We start from the raw sequence: 25,083 nt of genomic DNA, 5'->3' as shown, positions 1-25,083 counted from the left end.
TCTTCAGTTGTTTTCCTTGGGCATTTTGTCACAATGGCAAGAAATTGAGCACATATGGATGGTGTGTGTGTGTGTGTGTGTGTGTGTGTGTGTGTGTGTGTAATCTCTTTCCCATCATTCCATTATTATGTAAACACTACTTTCAAAAGCTGGTTCTGGTAGCTTACATTTGTAATCCTGGCACTGAGAAGGCTGAGGCAGGGGGACTGCTGTAGAATTATAGAATTAGACCCTGTGTCAAAACAATACACTGCAAAACATAAAGATAAAGTTTACTTATTAGTATTGTGCATGATGTGTGTGCACGGACACACCTTTCACAGCATGCTTGTAGAGGTCAGAGGGACACTTTATGAAGTTGGTTCTCTCCTTCTGTGTTCTGGGGATCAAACTCAGGTCACTGGGGTGGTATGTCAAGTATGTTTAGTCACTAAACTACCTTACTGTCTTCCCCATTTAAAGAGTAAATAAATTGGGCTGGAGAGATGTCTCAGTGGCTTTTTTGTTTGTTTGTTTGTTTGTTTTTTTGTGGTTGTTGTGGTTGTTGTTGTTTTGAGACAGGGTTTCTGTGTGTAGTCCTGGCTCTCCTGGAACTCACTCTGTAGACCTGGCTGGCCTCGAACTCAGAAATCCACCTGCCTCTGCCTCCTGAGTGCTGGGATTAAAGAAGTGCGACACCACGCCCAGCTTAATAAATCTTTTAAAAAGTAAATGAATGTTATTACTGTCAAAGATACAAAATATTACACATCATGTTTTAAGGTGCAAGGCATAAAACTTCGCTGGGAATTGCAAAAAGACTAGGGCCTAGATTTGTTTTCAGGCGACATGAATGATCACAGATAGTACTTCAGAGAGCTGGGGAAAACAGAGCTAGACTCACAAATAATCAATGTGAGATGTCTCCTCTGACTTCAATGGACAATGACTCCCTAAGATGGACAGTTTAGAAAAGTCAGTGGCTCCAACAGGACAGAGTTAGCAGTGGCCAAACAGATATGAAGTCACCAGGGGACTGCAGTGATCTAAGATGTGACAAATGGTGCCTGGCCTGGAGTGAGGAGATGCAGAAGGCAGAGAACCAAGATGGGTCCAGCCAGGAAAGAGTTAACAAGCAGGGTGAGAAGTCTGGATGATCCAGGCTATGGATGCTGGTCCACTCTCTAAGGAGCAGCAGGCTAAGGGCTGGGGAGCAGGGAGCAGGAGCCAGAGGCATCCACAGACCTCAGCAGACCAAGCAGCACCCTCCATTGGATGCACAGCCATATGCTGAAAAACAGTGCCCAACACAGCTTTAGAAGAAGTGATTTGGGGCCACAGTGAAAGCAGGACCCATATTTAAAAGTTCTCAGGAAAGAGACCACGTTTCCACAACTTGAACCAGGGACAGAGATGTTTCCACCCACTCACTAGGTTGAAGATTGCTGTTTGGTTGCTGACAGCATCATGGGTTAAGGTCTCCAATTACAGCGGTAGAAAACCCTTTATTCTACAAACTCAAAAACACACTCTACACAAGCACACACAAAATACTGATTAAAAATGACCATGTACCACGACACAAAGGAAAGCTCAAAATTTCTCCATACTTCGATTACATACAGATTAGGCTTTAAAAGCCACTTCACCCTCCACTTATGACACCAACAATAACAGTTCGGAGGGAGAAACACTTTGATTCACATCTGAGTTAACTGTGCCTACAAACAACTCATGAAAAGAAGAGGAAACGACATTGAAAATCACAACATATTTAAAATCTAAACAACCACAAAATGTATATCAGAAAATTACGGGGCATATCGAAAGTGGCTCAAAGATATGGCTAAGGCTTCGACTGTTTCTTTCAAAGGATATTGTAAATAAACAGCACTTACCTCCAGAAAGCCCACCAGTCACTCTGGAGACCAGAGTGAGTTGCCATCTTCAGTTTATATGCATTATTGTGTAAATAAGCAATCCTTACTTTCCCTGAGCTTTTGAAATTCCTATCAGTCAGGTAAAAAGAATGCTGAACTCATTCACTGTACTTTTTCCATCTCTTTTATATCTGGGTTGATCCAAACCATTGAGTTTTAAGGTCTTTGGCTTTCTCATATGTCTTATGTATGTGTGTGTGTGTGTGTGTGTGTGTGTGTGTGTGTATATATATAATGCTTATATAATAAGCATAGCCATGGGCACTATAATTCTCTGTCTGTACATATAATACCCTAAGTTGGACACGATAGTTCCAAATTGAAAACATTTCTGAGAAAAGCAGAAATAGCATGAAGAATATGACCAGGGGCCTATCGGTTAGGTGGTAGGAAATTCTGTCTCTGCTTTTTACCTGTTGTTGTTAGCTGGGTGATGTGGGTACTCCTACAGAGCCTCTGTGATGTCCATTTCCATGACAGTTTCCGTAGTAGTGCAGCCAGCTGGACTGTGTGACAATTCCAGATCACCAAGCACACAAGGCTTGCGGCTTGCATTGCTACACAGAGTCAGAGGTTACTAAGTATTAGAAAGCTATTTAAGTTAGAAAGAGATCATATGCTGAGGCAGAAGGAAACAGCTTTGACAAGCACCTCCATGAACCTTTCCATTTGGCTTTTATAATCGTAAGATGTCACGAGGTAGGCGGGGTCATTTATTCACATTTTAAGTAGGACACGGCGGTACCAAAGGTTCAAGTGATTTGTGTCAAATCACGTATTGAGCTAATGGTTGTCACTGTCTAGTACCGGAATCTGGATTTCCTCACTCCCGGTTCACTGATCTCCCTGTGACACATCTCAGAAGGGCTGTTGCTTAAAGAGACTTGATAAAAGACTATACCAGGGTCTCTCCCTCCCTCCCTCTCTGCCCACTCCCTCCTACTTACTATCCCTTCTGAGTTTGGATTCCTTCTCTTGGTGATGTTTTACAAATGTATCCACTTTGTTGACTTCCTGTTGTATTCCTGGGTAGTTTTCCTTTGTATGAATGCTTGGTCATCTACCCTTTAGCAAGATAAAAGAGATACAAGGAGTGTATCAGATAAAGAGATACAAGGAGTTTCAGGACAGAGTGAATACAATGCCACCTAAAACCTTTGTTTGCTATGTTTTAGCTTCCTTTTGCTATTTTCATTTCCCTATAGTGAAAATATCTAGATATACACTTATTTCTATTCAGCTTATGACAGACAGCAAGGAGATGGAGCCGACCCAGATGTCCATCAACAGAGGAGTGTATACTGAAATTGTGCTACACACACACAGTGGAATATGATTCTGCTGTAAGGAAAAGGGAAATCGTGGGATTTGCAGGGATATGGCATGAAGCAGAATGCCAAGTGAGTGACCCAAACTCAGAAAACTAAAACAAAAATGCATGTTCTCCTTCGTCTGGAGGTCCTAGTCTATAATGTATACATGCATAATGTAAAAATGCATAAATGCAGGTATAGTCTAAAATTTAGAAAGACCAAAGAGAGAGTAGTGTCAGATAAGGATGAAGAGACATCAGTCAGACATCAAAGAGGATACAAAGCTGTAATTTTTGTATCCTCTAGTATCAGCTCTGTCATAGTCTCCCTCCCCCCATTGGTGAATAAGTAAACTCAGCTTTCTGGGCGTTGAAGAAACAAGAGCCATGAACATTAATTAATTAATTAATTAATTAATTAATTAATTAAAATGTAATTGATAGGGAAGACCTTAAATTCCTAAGCAAAGCTCCATTGATCCAAAATGGGTATTCTAACTGGGTTGAAGTTCGACAATGTGTGTAGAGTTGGGAACTAGGCAAAAAAAATTTTAAGTGGTTTTCTCAAGCCAGCTGTGTAATGATTCTATTTGTGAGTTAATTAGAATAAGGTTGTTTTATAAAAAAGAAAGAAAGAAAGAAAGAAAGAAAGAAAGAAAGAAAGAAAGAAAGAAAGGAAGGAAGGAAGAAAGAAAGGGATGGAGGGACCCTTAACAGCTTCCTATTGCCCATACACGAATATTCAAATGCTCCAGTTTCCCCTCAAGTCACCAAATCTTTCTTAGGCCAACACCCTCCTCAATACAGTGCAGGCCTCTTCACCTCCAGGGACATTCCACTCCTCTCCACCTCAAGGGCTTCATTCTCACTATGCCCAAGGCCTGGACCACATTTCTCCCAACTTTCCACATCACCCTTCAAATATCTCCAATTGAACACCTCAGAGTGTGTTAGCTGTCCCTGGGCATAAAGTGATTCTTTTTTAATGTTTTATTTATTTTTTAGATTTATTCATTTCATGTATGTGAGTACACTGTAGCTGTCCTCAGACACACCAGAAGAGGGTATCAGATCCCATTACAGATGGTTGTAAGCCACCATGTGGCTACTGGGATTTCAACTCAGGACCTCTGGAAGAGCAGCCTTTGCTCTTAGCCACTGAGCCATCTCTCCAGCCCCTAAAGTTATTCTTACCATGCTCTTCTATGTTTTGTCTTGTTTATGGTTCTAGTTCACAATCATGCTTACCATTGTAGTTTTGTCTTCATTTCTATAGCTCCCTGGGTCAGACATGCATTTATTTCCTATATTCTATATTCTCTCTCTCTAGAGGATATATTCTCATTCCCAGCTACTGTGTCCAGTACATAGCAGGTGGTTGGTGATATCGGATGGAATGAATTAATAAATAAACGGCAGATTCGGAGACTGTTTAATACACTTCTTTAGAACCTCGTTCCTAACAGCTTCTTGAGTTTATTTCTGCCTACACATCTAGCCTAAGAAATATTATCACTGCTTCCTCTGGGCGGTGCCACATGCTCTGAAGCCTTTGTGGTGTCCAAATAAAGCTGTCCCTGTCCCATTTCCATAGGACTCCACCTTCTTCTGGACTATAGGAACCAATCTATTTTATTGAGCACTTATGACCTAATTAACGTTTCATCACAGACCATATTGTCATCATAATTAGCAATGTCTGGAAAACACAAGAACTTAGCCCAAAGAAGATTCGGAAACGGTGTGTGTTTAGTAACACCTGTAAGTCAGACTCATTACAAGCTAGGAGCGATTCATTGCTACGATTGAGATGCTGGTCATCTTCGCCAGTTATTGAACACCTAGTTATCCATGGTCTATCTCGATGGGAAACTCAAGAAGCCCCAGATTCAAAAACAGAGAAAGCAATTTTAACTAAAATAACAAGGCTGTCCCATTCCTAAACAACTCCTCCTCTTCTTCCTCCTCCTCCTCTTCTTCCTCCTCTTCCTCCTCCTTCCCCTCCTCTGCCCTCTCTGTACTGAGGACAGGCACCTGGGCTGCAGGCTTCAGTATTACTGAGACCTTTTCAGATTTCCATTTGCTTGATAGAGCACCATTTTTGATAGAGTTTGGATGCAAAATCGAGAGAAAGATCTGACGGCACCCTGTGTGGCTCCAGAGAGATGTGTAGAAAATGTTTCTTTCTCACTTGTTCAGAGGACTACGCCACACAAGTGTCTCTGTGTGACCCAATCATTCACTGCCTGGAAGTCAACATGTCCTGGACAAGGCTCTGCTATTCACCCCAGCAGAAACTCCAAAGGAGTCTGAATCTAGAATTGCTGTATCTTCCTTGGGCTACACTGATGCTGCTGGGATGCCGGGTACCAGACGGTCCTGTGGAGTTCCCTCCTCTCCCCTTCCTCATCTAACTCCTGCTTCTGCACATTGGTGTAGACTGGACAACAACATTCTAGGTCAAGGCAGCAGAGAGGAAGAAGGATGAGCCCTGGAATAAAAGCAAATCCTGGCCGAAGCACAGGATTTCGTAAAAGGCGGCTATAGCTTCTCCCAAGACAGTCTAGCAGGGAAAAGGTTAGAGAGCTACAAAGCTGAGGACTGGGGAGGAGGCTAGATGAGACTTTGAGGGGGAAGCATGTGATTAGCCAATTCCTAAGGTTATTTTTCCTGTGGCACTTGGTATACAGTTTCCAATTCATTACTAACCCATTATTATATTATTGTAGAGTTGTGCTATATTACAAACATAATATTAACATATTGCTACCAACTTCACGGGGCAATTCTCCTTAGAAGTTGCATCCTTTGGTGAAATTTGATGTGTGCATCTTTGTAAAAGGATGCTGTGACACAGCACAGAATAATCACATGTGTCAGACACTTGGGGCCATGAACCACAGGGGCCAGTGAAAAGAGAATCAGGTCACTCAACTGAAAATGCCAGTGCTCCAATTAGGTATTCAGGGCTCGCTCTTTCTCTCTGTGACTCTGTTTTCTCTCTGTGGTCATTATTTCTCAAGCAGTCTCTCTCACAGGCTGTTGAGCTGCTAATCACTCCGATTTGGCCTCTTCAACAAAACCAGAGCTTTGGTTTCTAGACTGTGGTGGGGGCAGCTCAGAAATGAATACTCATTCGCTTCTTTTGTCCCTCTTACTGATCCCTGTGGACAGGGGCAGCGGGGCCCCGGCCTTCTGAGATGGACGTGACTACCACCCGGTGATAAATATCTTAAATAAATATAATGTAAAATCAGAAATAGATGAGGAAGGTGTTTTGGTTTTGTTTTGTTATGTTTTAGAAAAGGGCCAAGAGAATGTGAGAGTAGAAAGCAAAGGAACACAGTGGGGTTGCTCTTTCAAGAGCAGAGGAGAACAAGAGCTTAATGGGAAGGCGGTGTGTGCTGGGAATATTGGAGAGACAGTCACGGACCACGTGTGTGAATCACAGTGAATCGAGGGCAACCAACAGGTAGGACATGAGGAGAGAAAGGTGGAGAGAAGGCAAGCGGAGGACAGCTCGTGACTTCAAGTAGGATGGATTGGATTCTTGGAGTAGTATGTCTACTGAAGGTATTTAGGTGCAGGGCTGACTGAGTGCTACTTAAATTTTAAGAGGTTGACTACCAGCTCTTACAAACTTTAGGAGGATCAAGTAGTAGAGGAAGAAGGGAAGCAGATGAGCTAAGAGGCAGAGTAGCCGTGAGAGAGGACAGGACCAATGACAGAAACGCCACACACAACCACATTGAAGAGTTCTTCTGAAGTTGTCATCACTAGGATCAGGTGTTTGCTATAGGATGTGAGAAAAAGGAGTCTGGGTGAGTCTGTAAGTCCAGTGTTCCCGCGGAGCTCACTGGCCATCCAGTGTAGCCAACTCGGCTAGCTCTAGACCCCACGGCAGACCCTGTGTCAAACATACAGTAGAGAAGCATTTGAGAAAGACAGCCAAAGACAGCCTCTAGCCTCCATACACATGTGCCCACCCAAACGCCTCGAAGCTCTTTCCAAACCATAGGTCTGGGCATGTCTTTCTGTAGCAGGGAGGTATGTATATGGTGTTTCCAATTCATAAATTGGAACATTAGGACAAATACATTCGTCTGAACACAGGACTTCTGAACAAGGCTGAGGGTTCACTCACTTGCTCAGGCCATTTCGGGGGTCAGCTCCTGACATGAGACCCAGAGGCCAGCAGGGAACAGTGGCCATGCTTGCCAACAGCCTCCAGGGCAAGCAAATCTGACTTCCTTTCCAACCCATCATGACACACCTCAGATTCAGGGTTCCATTTGCTTTTGTTATGGTTTGGCTCCTAAATGCTCCTTGGGCATTTAAAAGGAGCCGGAGTCCCAGCATATTTATCAAGGACATGGTCCCTAATGGCTTCCTTCCTCTACGGAAGCCCATCCACCCCAGACCTCCCAGTAGGATCACGAGGGAGGAGTCAGACCTTCGACACCTGCCCATTGTGTTACATACACTCCCCTTAGATGCCCTTCTCTGCCACATGCCTACAGAGTCACGGATCTCAACCTATGGGTCTCCATCCTTTTGGTCATCACAGAGGTCGCCCAAGGCCATATCAGGTAATGATGACCCATAACAGTGGTAAAATGACAGTTATGAAGTAGCAATGAAAAATGGTTTTATGCTTGGGGGGGTCACAACCACATGAGGAACTGTGTTGAAGGGTCGCAGCACTAGGAAGGTTGAGAACCACTGGTCTAGAGAGTGCTAAGCAGCCACATCCAGAAACTCGAGAAACCATGGTCCAAAGTCAATCTTCCTTCCCTTCTGTTTTCTCTCAGTCATGAAATGGTGACTAAGTTCCCCACTCCCATTTGGACCCTGCGGTGTCACCACTGCTGAGTTCTCCCCTGAGGTCAAGTTTCTGATTAATTGAGAAACTCAAAGTTAACTGGCAAAGAGACTGATACAAATCAAGGAAGGTCGATTTCTCATTAATATATCTCCAAGAGCCTTGTACCTTTCTGGGTTTCAAACTGCCCCCTCCCCTTGAAGTCAGAGACAAGGGCTAAAGAGCATGGAAGGCTTTGCACTGTAAGTTAGTGTTAATCTAGGGCAGGCAGCGAGCATCCTTTGAGAAATCTTCACCGAGATGACCTCGTGGCCTACATGAGTTCTCCACACTCACTCTAAACTCAAAGGCTCTAGCCTGTCCCCTGTTCACTCATTTGCTCATTTGCTCTTCCTTCCTTCCTTCCCCCTCTCTCCCTCCATTTCCTTCCCTTCTTCCTTCCTTCCTTCTCTTCTTCCTTCCCTTCCTTTCCCTTTCCTTCCTTCCCTCCTTCCTTCCTTCCTTCCTTCCTTCCCTTCTCCCTTCCCTTCTTCCTCCATTTCCTTCCCTTCTTCCTTCCTTTCCCCTTCCTCCCTTTCCTTCCCTTCTTCCTTCCCTTCCTTCCTTCCCTTCTCTTCCCCATCCTTTTTCCCTCCTTTCCTTCCCCTTCCTTCCTTCTCTTCCCCTACTTTCCTTTCTTCCTCCAATTCCCTTCCTTTCCTTTCCCCTTCCTTCCCTTCCCTTCCTCCTCCCCTCCCCTCTCCTCTCCTCTCCTCCCCTCCCCTCCCCTCCCCTCCCCTCTCCTCTCCTCTCCCCTCCCCTCCCCTCCCCTCCCCTCTCCTTTTCTTTCTTTCTTTCTTTCTTTCTTTCTTTCTTTCTTTCTTTCTTTCTTTCTTTCTTTCCTTTGCATTCCTGTCTCCCTTCACTATTCTACTTTGTTTCCAGTATTCTCTGAACTGGAAAATATTCTAGAGTTCTGAAAAATAAGGAAGTGTGTTCCTCCGCCCTGGCTTGTTTTTCCATTGAGATGATGTTTAATGAATGCTTAGGTCCAAGACGCTGTCCAGAAATGAAAGGTGAAACCAAGATAAATGAGCACTGTGTATGCCCTGGAGGAGTTACGGTCTGGAGAGAGTGCTCAGATGTGTGTTCAATCATTCAACACGTATTTATTAAGTGCTTACTGCATACCACGGACTGCACAGCAAACACACTCCCAGCATAGGAAAACTGTAGGAAACACAAAAAGTCATTGTGTATTCTGGGGAGGGAGACAAATAATGAAATAACTATATAATCTATCTATTGTACTATGCCCAGCTTGCTGTAGTTGCCACATGTCTCTGGGCCTGTCTACTGGGTGTGTGGTGACATGGCTTTTCCTCTGTGGCATTAAACATGACTTGTTATGACCAATGACTGAGGTGTTGAATTTTGTGTGTCATTTTCAGGCAGAAGCTTTAAGGGCCAGTGCACAAAAGACTGTCCTTCACACTGTGGCAGTGACGTGAGAATCTGTGTTAAAGGGTGCTTCTCCCTTGGCTAAGGAGGTAGTATACCTTTAATCCCAGCGTTCCACTCAGGAGGCAGGGCAGACAGATCTCTGTGAGTTCAAGGCCAGCCTGGTCTACAGAGGGAGTTCTAAGGCAGCCAGGGCTACACAGAGAAACCCTGTCTCATAAAACAAAAAAAAATTACTACTTCTTCTTCTGTGGCATAAATAATAACCATGAACTGATGAACCAATTGGTTATGTTGTGGGAAAAGTAAATTTTTGTTTACCTAAACACTAGCATGTGGGGGCTATCAGACATAATGAGCCTTTTCTAATACTAGAAGTTAGAAGCTTCTAGAAGCTAAGATGTCTGTAGGAATAATCACAATAACAAAAAGCTACAGGTAAAGGAAGCCATATGTCTCAGTGGTCAAAAATGCACAAGCTAAATGGTGAATCCTAACCCTATAATGGGGAAAAAAAAAGCTACACATGGTGGCTTATGTCTATAACCCCACTCCCTATTGGGAAGTGGAGACAGGAGACTAGCTCCAGAGATGGTCAGGCCGGGCAGCCTGTAATACGAAGCACAGTGGGCTCAACAAGAAACACTCAGCTCTAACAGAGTGAGAGGCAAGAATGAACTCCTGAAAGTCATCTCTGTGAGTGTCGTTGCATATGCATTATATATGTGCGTGCGCGCACACACATACGTGTACACACACACACATGCACACACCAGTAAACTAGTAAGATAAATCAATCAACCTCTACAAAAGCTTCATGGGGGGATGGGTTCTGCTATATGGAAGGGAAGGGAAATCATTTTAAATAAGCTAATATTGGTGCAGGGAGGGATTGGAGAAAGATCAGAGTGTCAGCATCTGACATGTGTGAAGTGCAGATGAGACAGGGGGTGGGGGGGATGCCTGGAGTGTTTGAGAAGACCAATGTGGCCAAGAAACCCGAAAAGGATGAGTGCCACCCTGGTCAAACACACCAATCATTCTCTGATGAAACTCAAAGCAAGTCCTTCTCCTTCTCAGTGAGGACAAAGTCCCATCACAGACCTGCCTGTCAGTGGGTCCTCCTCCTTTGTCCTGACTCAATGGCCACCCTCTAGAATTGTCTCCCTACCTAGTGTGTTCACGCATCTGTGCCTGCTGAGGCTACTCCTTTGGCCCTTCCCAAGACACTGTTCTGACAACAGGGTTATGTCCGTGTTTTCCCATATGACCTAATGCATGTGTGTGTACAACTGTGTCATCGCTGACATTGAGATTTGCTTCTCTGTTGGGCTCTGTAGACCTTTTCTCTCACCACACTGCCAATGTGATCTGTGTCTCCTTCCAAAACACTCTGAGCATTTTTCTTGACCTTGCTTTTAAACCTGTTCTGGGCCGATTGCTCGTTGTCTGCACCCGACTCATGGTTTTTTTCTTTCTGTCTGATGCGCATCATGTTTTAAACCTGATATATTTCAGTGGGGCCCCAGTTCATGCTAGAAGCTTGGCCCAGGGCCATGGGATTGGAAGGGGATGCAGACTCTTGAAGAGGTTGGATAATGGGATGTCCTCAGGCCTGAAAAAGGACTAAAGTTCTCTCCTGAGTCTCCGGTAGTTCTCTCAAGAGAGTTATTGGAAAACTCTACAGTTGTTATCACTCAGCTGAATTCCCATTGGCCTGTCTGTAATCATGGGTTCCCTCCCCTCTTCCCACACTGCCACTTGCCATGCATGACACTACCAAAGGGGACCCTCACCAGAACCTGCATTGTGCTCTTAAAGGACTGAAGGAACTGAAGGGATTTGCAACCCCATAGGAAGAACAATATCAACCAACCAGAGCTCCCAGGGTCTAAACCACCAACCAAAGAGTACACACAGAGGGACACATGGCTCCAGCAGCATATGTAGCAGAGGATGGCCTTTTCGGGCATCAATGGGAGGAGAGGCCCTTGGTCTCATGAAAGCTCTATGCCCTAGGGTAGAGGAATGGGAGGTCAGGGAGGTGGGAGTGGGGGTGGGGTGGGAGGATTGGAGGTCCATCCTCATAGAAGCAGGAGGAAGGGGGATGGGATGGGAGTCTCTGGGGGCAGGAATGGGAAAGGAGATAACATTTGAAATGTAAATAAAGAAAATATCCAATTAAAAAACAAGAATTTATTCTTCCAAAAGGTGAGCTCAATAAATCCCTACCCTTTACAGTTAGCCTGTCTTAAGTAGCTCTTTAAAGGGCTGACAGCATGGACTAATGAGAGAACTGTTCAAATACTCAGCCTCAGATTTTGCAAGGAACACTCAGAACATAAAGGGCTGGGCTTGTTTGGATCAGTTCTGGATGCTACTCACTGCAGTACCAAAGCTGCCCCAGGCTGGAGCCTCCTACAATCTGCCGCCAACCTCCTTGGAAATGACACAAACTGAAAAGGATTGAAAGGTGAGTGGCAACAGTTTCCTGTGGCTGTCTGGGTGGTCCCTGGGGTGCGGCACATCTTCCCTAGCCTGCTGTCTTTGTCTTTCTTCTCCTCTTAAGTTCTGAAACCCGGTTCAGATCCATCACTTAGGAATAGATGGGAGAATCTGTCCAAGCCTGTCTGAAATTGGGATGCAAAACCACAAGAATGAAGTTGTGCACTTTTCTTTCAAAAAAAAAAAAAAAAAAAAAAAAAAACAACCCTTGGTAATTCTCAAATCCTGCTGTGGGTAAGAGGTCTGAATGAGCTGCACCACCTGCCTGACTCTGTTAGCACAAATCTTTTCCTGACGCTATTTTGCCTCAGAGAGTATGTTTTGAAACTTTACCGTCCTGGTTTAAAAAAACAAAAATAAAAACAAGCCCACAGGAGCTGTGAGTGAGGCCGGTGGCATGCAGGGGCTTGGGTGTGAGTCGAGGCAGCTCCTGCCTGCTGGCTCCTAAGTTGTGGGAACAGAAGCAACACTGTGGCAGAAAGAGTCTCTTTGTAAAATCGATACCAGGGATGCTGTGAGAGCTCAGGTTCTTTTCTTATTTCTCATCCAAGACTGTATGTTTTAGTCAGGGTTTCTATTCCTGTACAAAACATCATGGCCAAGAGGCAAGCTGGGGAGGAAAGGGTTTATTCAGCTTACAATTCCACATTGCTGTTTATCACCAAGGGAAGTCAGGACTGGAGCTCAAACAGGGCAGCATCCTGGAGGCAGAAGCTGATGCAGAGCCCATGGAGGGGTGCTGCTTACTGGCTTGCTTCCCCTGGTTTGCTCAGCCTGATTTCTCGTAGAACCCAGGACTACGAACCCAGGGATGGCACCACCTACAATGGGCCCTCCCCACCCTTGATCACCAACAGAGAAAATGCCTTACAGCTGGATCTCATGGAGGCATTTCCTCAAGGGAGGCTCCTTTCTCTGTGATAACTCCAGCTTGTGTCAAGTTGATACACAAAACCAGCTAGTACAACTGACCCCTCTTCAACTAGACACACAAGCACATCACTATTAAGCCTCAACCCTTACTTTCTTAATTATTCCCAAGATCTAAATAACTTTAAAAGTCCCACAGTCTTTACATATTAAAAGTTCAATTCCTTAAAATATCCAACCTCTTTTGAAATTCAAAATCTTTTTACAATCTTAACTGTGGTCTCCACTAAAATACTTTTTCTTCAAGAGGGAAAAGTATTAGGGCACGGTCACAATCAAAAACAAAATCAAGGGCTGGAGAGATGGCTCAGTGATTAAGAGCACTGACTGCTCTTCCAAAGATCCTGAGTTCAAATCCCAGCAACCACATGGTAGCTCACAACTATCTGAAATGAGATCTGATGCCCTCTTCTGGTGTGTCTGAAGACAGCTACAGTGTACTTAGATATAATAATAAATAAATCTTTAGGCCAGAGCGAGTGGGGTGGACCGGAGGGAACAGAGGTCCTGAGTTCAAATTCCCAGCAACCATATGATGGCTCACAACCATCAGTTATGAGTTACACTGTTATACTCTTCTACATAAAATAAATAAATAAATTCAAAAGCAAAAGCAAACTCTAACTGTCTGGGATCCACTCATGATCTTCTGGTCTCCTCCATGGGCTTGGGTCACTTCTCCAGCTCTGCCCTTTGTAGCATACACACTGTCTTTTAGGCTCCAGCTGCCTGTACTCCACTGCTGCTGCTGTTCTTGGTGGTCATCTCATGGTACTAGCATCTCCAAAACATTGCTATCTTCTGCTGCAGCCTCTCATAGGCTCTTTTCATGGTGCTAAGCCTCAATTTCTCTGCATGACCCCTTCAGTCCTGGGCCTTCAACTGCCACAGAGGCTGCACCTTCACCAATGGCCTCTCCTGGCCTCTCACAGTGCCAAGCATCAGGTGCTACCCCTTCATGTTTCAAAACCAGTACCACCCGGGTGACTCTTACACATTACCAAGTCTGGCTGCCAACATGAGGTACAACTGTGGCTGCCTCTGGAACACAGCTTCTCTGTGCTCTCAGAAAACACTTCCCAGATGATTTCACCTTAGTGCTGCTGGTCTCTTCTTAATCACTGCTAGTTTCTTAGCTCCAGCTAACCAGCATCAATCGTCCCATTAATGCAAAGGTTTCCCCTTAGTACCTCTGGTATCTTGTTAATCACAGCTGATTCTTCAGCCCCAGCTGACCAAAACCACAGAATCTTCACAATCAAAACAGCAACAGCCCTGATAAGACTCTTTAATCTTACCTCTGAAATTTCACAAGCCAAGCCTCCGTCATTTGCAGTGTTCTCAACATTATCTTCCGTACTCCTACAGAACATTCCACAGAGCTCTTAACACCCAATGGCTCTTCTAGCTCAAAGTTCCAAAGTCATTCCAAAGTCCTTCCACGGTCCTCCCCAAAACATGGTCAGGTTGTCACAGGAATACCGCACTTCCAGTTTGTCTTGGACAGGGTTTCTATTCCTGGATAAAACATCATGACCAAGAAGCAAGTTGGGGAGGAAAGGGTTTATTCAGCTTACACTTTCACATTGCTGTTGATCACCAAAGGAAGTCAGGACTGGAACTTAAGCAGGGCAGGAAGCAGGAGCTGATGCAGAGGCCATGGAAGGTGCTGCTTACTGGCTTGCCTCCCCTGGCTTGCTCAGCCTGCTTTCTCATAGAACCCAGGACTACCAGCCTAGGGATGACACCACCCACAGTGGGCCCTCCCATCCTTAATCACTAATTGAGAAAATGCCTTACAGCTGGATCTCATGGAGGCATTTCCTCAAGGGAGGCTCCTTTCTCTGTGATAATTCCAGCTTGTGTCAAGTTGACACACAAAACCAGCCAGTACACTGTCGCCCCTTGACTGGTAAAAAGAAAACCCCAAGTGAGGTTTTGAACCTGTGGTATCCATGACACCCTCAAATCTTAAAGGTAAAGAACCATCAGGACCCAGACTAGGAGAACTTGGCCCCAAACACATCAGTGATGTCATGGTTAGTACCATCCTCACAATGGGAAGCAAGTTATGATCTCTGGCTCAGCAGAATGAGAGGAAGACCCATCCTGACAGAGTGGGTTGCACGTAGAGTAGGCCGCATCCCAGATAAAGAGAAAGAGTGAAAGACAGGGGGACTTCATTCCTCAAACACATACACACACACCCTGCACCCTGTCTGTCTTTGTCTGTCTCTATCTATCTCTCAATCTCTTTTTCTCTGTCTCTCTGTGTCTCTGTCTCTCTCTCCCTGTGTCTCTCTGTCTGTCTCTGTCTCAGTCTGTCTGTCTCTGTCTCTCTCTGTGACTCTGTCGTAGTGTCCCCCCACCCCTTCCTGCTTTTCTTTCCAGAGAGCCACACTTCCTGCAGTTCTCATTTCTGGATATCAGACTTTAATCTGCTCTGGTGGCCCTGGGGGGAAAAGGGGAGGACTCTCTGACTAGAACTGGGACATCAGTCTCTCTCCTTTGATTCGAGGAGTCTCTTTTCTTAGGACTACACAACTGGCTTCCCGGCACCCCAGATAGCAGATAGCCATTTGCAGAACTCTTCAGTCTCTGACCATAAGAACTCATCTGAGAAAGGTCCTTCTGCCCTCCTCTCCTCAATGGACCGATCCTCTACCGACTCTGGCCCTGCACATGCCGACAGGCTTCCTGGCTCTCTCGATGCAGACATTAGCAGTTCTCATGGTGGTCTAAGGACATCAACATGATGTCTTCAAATTGTAAGACGTTAAGATCTCCCTCCTCTCCTTCTCACTTTCCATCTCCCTCTCCCCCTTCCTCTCCACCCCTTTGCATGTTAGGCAGCAGCATCAGGGTTACAAAAGAACCTCAGAAAATCATCTTAAAGGAGGAACAATCCTTTGACCCTGGGTTTCAGAGCTTTCTGCGCACAGTCCTCTGACTCCATGGTTTCTAAGTCTGTGGTGAGGTAGAACACCTTAGCAGCAAGGTATCATGGGAAGTGGCTTAAATGGCTTGAGGTGATTCAAACCAATAAACTCCTCTTATACTTTAGGTATGCACGAGGTTCATTCAGAGACCGCTGAGAAAGTGCAAGACTCCACGAGAAAGGTCAAAAACTGACTTTACCTATGAATCCCTTTGTTTGTGATCCTCGGAAGATTTTAATGCTACAGTCGGGTAATTCTCAGGTTACTCGGTAAGCACTAAGGAGACAGAAGCCAGGGAGTAGCTTTCCTCTGCATGTCTTGTCTGTGGTTGTATGTTGGGGTTGCTTCCTCTGCATGTCTTGTCTGTGGTTGTATGTTGGGGTTGCTTGAGTATAAGTGTGTTAACTTAATCCATGCTAGAGCTATCAGTCTTCTCCTAGTGGCCTTCAGATGAAGAACTGAAGAACTCTTAGCTCCTCCTGCACCATGCCTGCCTGGACACTGGCATGCTCCTGCCTCAATAATAATGGACTGAACTTCCAAACCTGTCATGTCAGCCAGCCCCAACTAAATGTTGTCCTTATAAGAGTTGCCTTGGTCATGGTGTCTGCTCACAGCAGTAAAATCCTAACTAAGACAACTCCCCACTCGTCTTCAAATTTATAGTCCCTTTTTATCAGTTGTTATTACATGCATATATGTATATACACATATACTCCCAAATATAGCCTGTAGAGCCTCTACAATGTTGCTGGCATGTACATTTTCAAGGCTGACTGCTTGGCACTAAACCATTTGGTATGCTCCTCCCCCGCTCCCAGCTTTATTAGTAATGAGTATTTTTCTTGTGACTTGGGAAGTGATAGAAAAACTTTTGATTGTTTACTGTTATATTATGGAGCATACTATTTATATATACGTAGAAGTGAGTGTACATTTTTCAAGTGTCCGATTCATTGATACGCTTTCATAGTTCAAACAACAACTACTTTGTCATTTGTATGTATCGCTTCCCAAGTTTGCGTATATTCTTAAAAAGGGAATGTTACTATTTGTCTTAATTATTCATACCAGCTGTGGTGGCTTGAATGAGAATGGCTCCCATAGGCACATCTCTGTGAATGTCTAGTCTCTAGTTGGTAGAACTGTTTGGGAAGGATGAGGAAATGTGAATTTGTTGAAGGACGTGTGTCATCACAGGTGTACCCCTAAAATGGAATGTACCTATTCGTCAGTTGCCCAACACTCTTTGTGCTTTTTAATATCTCACACACTAAGAACACCAATAGAATGGGCATGTGATTGGGTGGTCTATTATCTTCATGTTGAATACCCTGAGTCAAATACAAATTTTTGAAGCTTACTCAATCAAGAAGAATTACTAAGCTCACAAAAGATAGACAAAAATCACAAATATAAATCATTAGCTCAGCCTGGTTATATAGACTTACAATCTTAGTTATTCCAGGAAGCTGAGGCAGAGGGATGAAAAATTCCAGAGCAACCTGAACTACTTAGTTCCCATGAAAGAACAAAGAGAGTGTGGCAGCAAGGTGGTAGAACTCTTCAAAAGAGGAAGAAGAAGGGAGACAGAAGGAGAGATAAAACAAAGGATCTTAAACTATTGTCAATGTGGTTTAAAGAGCCAAAGGAGCTGACCAAACTTTCCAAGATATATCTATCTTCCGGTAAGTCCTTACAGTTCTGGAGGCTAGAGAAGAAAGAAACTCCATAATGATTTGTATGAAGCTAATAAAAGCTAGATATTAAAGCTACTCAGTGGTTAAAAGAACTGAATTCAGAATTCAGTTCCCAGAACCAACATGATGGTTCAAAAAATATATACTTCCAGTTCCAGGGGACCCAATGCCTTCTTTTGACATCTGTAGACACCAGGCATACAAGTGTTCCACCTACATACACACAGGCAAAACACTCAGACACACAAAATCAATAAGTGTATCTTTTTAATTTAAAAATGTGCCCACGATGAATTATAAGAGAAATCCAAACCAACAGGTTTAACCCGTTGCAACACCGAGATGCAAGCAACATGAGAACGCAAGGCAACATGGCGCTTCCAAAAGGACAGAGATTCCTCAGGCACTGGATTCAAAGGGACCAAAATTAATAAAGGCAATAGGAAGATGTAAAAGTTAAGTGGTAAAAACGATCACTTATCTGAAGGATTGATTACACATGAGCACTTTAGTTCAACCTAGGACATGGAGCAAAGTCAGCAACACAGGGAAATGTTAGCAACAGAAACGAGTAGCCTAGCAAGGAAAGACAGATTTTTGAGAAAACTACAGTTAGTAATGTCAGAACTTAAAAACTCGAAGGTTGGGCCCTGAAGTTTTTTCCAGCCCTATCCTTTAAAAAGTCCCACAACACACGAATGGGCTCCCAGCGCTGGTTGTGTAAACATCCAGTACACGAGACTTTGGGGGACACTGAAGACATTAGAGGGACAACAGCACACCAGTGTTTTACAGGAGTGCTAGGGACCATGTTCAGGTGTTCATGTTCTCGCAGTCGACCATTAGCAACCGAGCTCTCGCAGTCGGCCATTAGCAACCGAGCTACATCTCTAGCCTCACCCACATTTAATACTTCTACTAAAAACATGATTGTCCTAGACAAAGCAATAAGGCACAAAAATCAGCCAAATGCCTGTAGTTGGAAAGAAAGAACTAAACTGTTAAGAACTATGTAAGGGGACTGCAATTTCACTCTACCTGCACGTTAATAAGCTGGCTGCCTTTCTCTCATGCTGGCAGAGGGTATAATGCCCTTTGATCAGAGAAAAATATTTTCTTTCCCATTTGTTCTCAGAGTGTAGAGGAATTTTAACAACATGGTTGCTCTGATCACATCCAAAGACCTTCTAGGTCTGTGTGATTGGCTGGAATTCAGACACACCCTTAGTACATGTCTTTAATCCCAAATAATGCCATCTACTTGAGGGGAAGAAAAAGTGACGACTCAGAGAAAGGTTTGACAGAATGAGTCAAAAGTAGAATACACCCAAGTCTCAGGAGAAAAGCTATTTAAGATCAGTGCAGGGAGAGGGTGTATCAGACAAATAAAAGTTACGTTTACACTAGAGCATCAGCTTTTCCTTCTGTTGGCTCCTCTAGCACTTCCTATATGAGTACCCCAGGACAACTGCACGTGGTTGAAACACTCACATATTTTATAGAACAGCCTGAAGCTGGAGATGGGGGTGGGGGTGGGGTTGACTACAAAGAGACATAGTGATGAGGGACACGATAGAACTATTTTATATTTCAAGTGAGGCGGGAGTTATATGAGGTAGAGTGTCTGAAATGATGACTCAGTGGTCAAGGTGACTGCCAGAAAGCATAGATTTTACCTAACTCATAAAAAATTTATACTTCAAAAGGTAAATTCCACTGCCTCGAAATTAGGCCTTTATATTTTAAATTTTTATTTATTTATTTATTTATTTATTTATTTATTTATTTATTTATTTCATGTATATGAGCACACTGTAGCTGTCTTCAGGCACACCAGGTGAGGGCATCAGATCCCACTACAGATGGTTGTGAGCCACCATGGGGTTGCTGGGAATTGAACGCAGGACCTCTGGAAGAGCAGTCAGTGCTCCTAACCGCTGAGCCATCTCTCCAACCCCCAAGCTTTTATATTTTAATAAATGAATTATCAAAAAGAATAGACAAATGTGCCATCTAGACAAAAAGGAACCCCAGTATGATGGTCACCCTGTTTTCCCTTTGCTTCAGGTCTACCTTTCCATTTGGGGTTTATAATTATTTAGTGTTTGTTAGTGTTTTGCTATCTATTTTTTTTTAGATACAAAGTCATTGATTTTATTCTTTCATAAGCATTTCTCAACTAATGACTTTTAAAACAACGCTAAGCTACCCCATAATTCCACCACAAGGAAAACCAAATACAATCACAGAAGTCAGGCAAGTATTGACTTGTTTAGACTAGTCCAGCTGCAAGGCCAGGGCCTCCCGTCTCACCCAGTGCAGTGCTGTGTGTGTCTGGCTACCGTTCAAGGTCAAAGATCCACAGCCCAAACCTGCTAGGCTAAGGGAGAAATCAGGAATTGGAGTAGGATTACGGTGCTGTACACACAACTATGAAGACCTGAGACAAAGCAGACGCAAGCAACAGGAAGCATGGACAAGGGCCAGGAGCTGTGGAAGTCTGAGGTAGGCTTTCAAGTCCGGAGGGTCAAAGGGGAGGTCCAGAGGAAATTCAGCCCTTCAGGTTTTCTGCTGAGAAAGGATGGGGTGAGGGAGGTCAAATGTGGGAAAGGGAGTCTAAAGCTGAGAATCCACCTTAACACAGGGCATCTTAATACTCACGGATCCAGGCTTCACCGACAACTTCCTTGCGCCCAGTTCGCTCACCCTGCTTGCCTGCAGTGCCCACCACTGGCCGGTGAAACGATTCCGTAGAACAAAAAAGCAACGTCAGCAATTGGTCGGATGCTTCCGGTGTTCTTCCGATCAGTTCTTCGGGTTAGCCTGATGTTTCAAACCATTGTTTTATGTTTAAAAGAAACCTGAAGGAAGGAAGGTGTGGGCAATTCACGTGCCACGGTGTGCAGGTGGGCATCATGGAGGTCAGAGGGCGGGTCCTAGGGGTCAGAGGGCAACTCAGGGGTCAGGTCTCTTCTCCTTCAACCTTCACACGTGTTCTGGGACTCAAACTCAGGTGGTCAGGTTTGTGTCGCCTGCTCAGCCATCTTGCTGGGCTCAATGGCCTTTTTTTTTTTTTTTTTTTTTTTTTTTAAGCATAACCATCGTTATAAGAACAGTCTCGAAAAACCAAAAAAAAAAAAAAAAAAAAAAAAAAAAAGAACACTATTACTTTTAATTGATATTTCTGGAGGAAATACAGTGTGACCTGATCTTAGATATTGTCATCTGAGTTTCTACATAAAATTAAGTGATTCCCCACCCCCACCCCCTCGATATAACTGACTGAGCCCTCGAGACGCGTTTGCCAGCTCAGGACTACTTCCAAAGCCTGTATGTACTATTAGAGAGGAAGCATGCAGTCTTGCACCCGTTTGCTTGGGAGTCACGAGAGTCGGCTGCCAAAGTGTTTTCATGCTCCTTATTGGCTTGTGTGTTGTTGTTATGGGAAATCACACGAACGAGCATCCATCCACTAATGTGATATCAGCTGTGGATGCCAAGATCCGAGGAGGGGCTCTCGTACAGCTGGGATGCACTGGGATGGAGGTGGTTAGCACCTCAGGCCTCCTCTCCCTCACACTGACACATGGAGATGCTTGTTTGCAGTCAGCGCTCCTGTGTTCTCTCTCGGTGTGGCAGCCACAAGAAGCACATCTGTGAAGTGTTTGCCAGCATGTCAAGGGTAGCCGGGCTCTCTTGAAGCCATTTCAAATGTCATACCAATCCTGGTACATAACATCTTTGAGGAAATTGCTACTCTAGAGATCTTAATATTTAAAGGAAAAAAAAAAAAAAAAGGAAAGAAAGAGAAGAAAGGCAATACGTTTAGCCACTTAAAAGTAGCATTCTTTTTCACTGAGCGAAGCTGAACTCTCCGAAACTTTTTTTTTTTTTAAACCAAACAAGTCTCTTTTTCGGTGGTGAGGAAATAAATTAGCATTCGGGTCCTAAGTGCTCTTAAAATCATGCTGCTATAGACCTGTCCACTGTTTATAATTCTTAAATAAAGCTGAAAGTCAAAAAGCCTTCCTTGGAAGGTTTATGAGCAGTTTTTTGGTCCCCCCCCCCCACCATGAAGCAGAAGTCAAATAGAAGATCAAAGAGATTCAACAAAATACTTCAAACTCAGAGTGGGCTGAGCTCAAAAGCCATGTAAAGAAACCAACCTCTCCAGATAGCTCGGGAGATATGTCTTGTTATTTCAAAATAAAACAAAACCAAAGCACGATGGTCTGAATTTATCAAACTGACATCTCTGAATGGTGTGGTTGGAAGTACGGGTCTTTGATATTCTACCCAGAGCATCCCAGACGGTTTTAAAAGGTCAGGTGACCACTTTACTGAGCGGGAAATATGAACAGCCTGGGGTGGATTTCCCATCTCTCTGCCCCTCCTCCTGCTGTGACTTCACAGAGACGATCTTTTCCATATCTGGGGGATGAAGGAACACTTTTGAACTGCCCCAAGAAGTGGAATGGCTTCCAACGTTTTGAACACTGGTTAATTGGCGCTGTACCACCTTAAGCACCTCTAACTTAAGCACCTGCTCACCATCTGATTTAAAATAGAAAAAGATACAGCGGACTGACCTCGCTAAATAGGCACGAATCTACCCAGGCATGATCGAGTCCCCGATAAATCTGTTTCTAATCACCCATTGGTATTTAAGTATATAGTAACTACTCTATTAAATTTAATTCTCTCTCTTTAATGACAGTTATTCTGCATTTAATGACAGTTATTTGAAATATATACCCACAGATTATTAACAACACTTTAACAAGATATTTAAACTGTGGAGCGTGAGTATGAATCTATCAAATGTCACTAAGTCAATTAGTGTTTAATGCAGAATGGCCAAATTGTTAACATGGACCCAGGCGGGAACAAGGTGACCTGAAAGCATCTCGGTAAGAACTAACTTGCCAGAGGGAGGTAATGCAAATGAGAGTATCATTTCAGGATAAAGCGAAGGGCCTATGGCTTAAACACTGATTTGGAAGCATGCCTTGGGGTGGGGTAGGGGGCACATATTAAAATTGCTTTTGCTTGGAAGTTGATTTCCTCTGTGATCCACAGCAATGTCTTAAGTTGAGTGCCTTTACTTCATCGTTTCCAATCACATATGTGCTAAAAATTGGTCACATCCTTTTTTTATTCTGGGAGTTCACTTCCAGGTTTTAACAGAATATCATTTTAGGTTAAATGCAGGACATCATCCCTCTTCTCAAGGTTTGGTAACAACCATTCGCCGAAACAAAGTCCTTCCTTCAAACACAGTTCCGCTTCCAGCTCTTGGCACATCCGCCTCCGACCCGACAAGCTCCCCTTCTGTTATTGCTGAGTTTGAACGGTCCACCCCACCCCATGCCTTCTTCCATATCACTGAGCACTTTACCGGAGCAGAGGAGGAGGCTAGAAATTTCTGCTGATACACAAGCCCAACCTATAAAGTACATCCGTAGACTCTTTTTAGCGTGCTCCATTTATTATGGCCTCCATTAAAAGTATTAGGTTTCTGTACTTTACAACCACAAAAGAGTAAATAATTTCAAAGGATTGCTTGACAGGAGACTTCTGTTTTAAGTGGAACTTAGAAATACCTGGGAAATCACTGGAATAAGTGTACTTCAGGGACCCAATGTTTCAAAGTTGTTCTTCTTTTTAACTGTTTTCTCAAGTGCATAATAAGATACACCATTTCCTCCAACATTTTTGGAAATGGATTTTGGTTTGGAGTTTTTCCTCTGTTGACATATGACTCATAAATATTTCTTACAATGCCTTTATTGTCCATTTCACCATGGCTCCTTCCTCATTCTCTTCTTCCCCTCCCCTTTCTCTCATTCCACGGTAGACATTTCTTAACATCGGTGGGCTCTGGGCTCTGTTCTGCCTCACTGCTAAGTACAGGAGAGCTCAGGGCTTACACACAGACAGCAGCGTGACACACCACTGAAGAAAGTCTGCTATACAACCTGATAAGTCAGAAGACATATGTTAAACACCCTATGGGGAGATTTTCTTTTTAAAGGGATGCAAATTCCACCCATGGAACTAAGCAAATATCTCATCAATCTATGCCATCCAGGAAGCCTATGTATACGGCTTTCTTTGCATGGAAAAGATTAGGCCACGTCACTTTCCAAAATGAAATTATTTTTCAAAAAATACAACCGGCATCGACATTTGAAGAAAAGGTAAATGGCCCATAAAATATTCACATTTATAAACTGATTAAAACTGTCGGCATTTGCTGTTTCTATGATCCTCATTGTCTGGAAAGCAGAGGAAACTCCTCTTTGATCTTGTCTGTGCAGACATCCTGTTGGGTGCTGTCCTTTTTTAGAGTTATGTTTTAGGGTACCAGGAAAAGCCTTCAGACACAAGCTGTTGAGTAGGTGACAACTGGGCTAAACTTTGGTGGCTGTCTCACTGCACAAATGAGAGGTCTCAAAAGGGTGAAGAGTAGCTTTTTCTAAATGAAACAGGGGCTCTCATCAACAACCTCTGGGAGTGAGAGGAATGAGCTCTGACCAGTCATAGGCGGTTTCATTGGCTCTGTGAGGAGGGCATATACAATCCGTATTAGAAAACACCAGGCTTGCTTCTCAGGCTCTCAATTTGATTCTTGGCTGTATCTTATTACTGCTTGTGTTTTTGTGTGTGTGTGTGTGTGTGTGTGTGTGAGAGAGAGAGAGAGAGAGAGAGAGAGAGAGAGAGAGAGAAAGGAAGAAAGAGAGAGAGAGAAAGGGAGAGAGAGAGAAAGAGAGTTAGTTCATGTGTTTACACATATGTGTGTTTTCCTATGTGTAGTGACTAAAGGTAGACAGGAGGTATTTTTGATCACTCTCTCTCTTAATTTTTTTGGAGACAGGGCTTCTCCACATTCCACAGCAATTTGGTAAACCCTATGAGCTCCACCCATATTGGAATTTCAGAGCTGCATACAACCTGAACTTAAGCCACTCTGTAGCCTTATCCATAAGTGTTGGGGATCTGTATTATCTAGCAGACACTTTACCACCTGAGCCCTCTCTACCGCCCATAGGACTTCCTTTTGATAAGCCCTACTGGTCTTCAAGCTTCAGATGAGGAAACTGTTGCTCAGCAAGACAGTGCAACTTCCTCCAGACCGTAGTTGGAGGTCTTAACCCACAACTATTTCATCCGTCCCATAGAGGGGCTTTAAGCCACATCTGGTTCAATCTAAAGCAGAGTCCCTTGGCCGCCACTCACAATACCCACCCCGACTCAGAATTAGGCAGGGCCAGAAGACGGAGCCTAGAGTCAAAGGCAAAATGTCACCAAGAAGGAACTTACACAACAGCTAAGGTTCCTGGGGTTGAGATCCACCCAACACCACTGGCACAGGAGGTCTGGTTAGCCAGGAAGGAAAATGGAATGTCTACCGACAGCCTCTTGGATCTGGGACACTGGCTCCTTTCCCAATGACAATGCAAAGTGAAAAGACAAGTAACAGCTACCCACCAGCCCCTCATTCCCACATGTTGAC

General features: G+C 44.0%; 1 long non-coding RNA gene across 2 annotated transcripts in view; it reads right to left on the bottom strand.

The window, feature by feature from the left end:
- LOC110303674 (uncharacterized) overlaps window positions 1-20,311 on the bottom strand; it is a 29,689-nt gene extending 9,378 nt beyond the window's left edge. For both annotated transcript variants that reach the window (XR_015048476.1, XR_002378943.3), the window contains exons 1-4: window positions 20,229-20,311; window positions 14,227-14,446; window positions 2,867-2,984; window positions 2,333-2,476 (exon numbers count right to left, since the gene is read on the bottom strand). This is a non-coding gene — a long non-coding RNA (uncharacterized LOC110303674). The remainder of the gene's footprint in view (window positions 1-2,332; window positions 2,477-2,866; window positions 2,985-14,226; window positions 14,447-20,228) is intronic.
- Window positions 20,312-25,083: the final 4,772 nt, after the last annotated feature.

This window comes from Mus caroli, unplaced genomic scaffold (assembly GCF_978045245.1).
Source record: "Mus caroli unplaced genomic scaffold, Mus_caroli_1 scaffold_9, whole genome shotgun sequence".
Classification (NCBI taxonomy): domain Eukaryota; kingdom Metazoa; phylum Chordata; class Mammalia; order Rodentia; family Muridae; genus Mus; species Mus caroli.
This window is presented reverse-complemented; position numbering and strand designations above follow the sequence as displayed.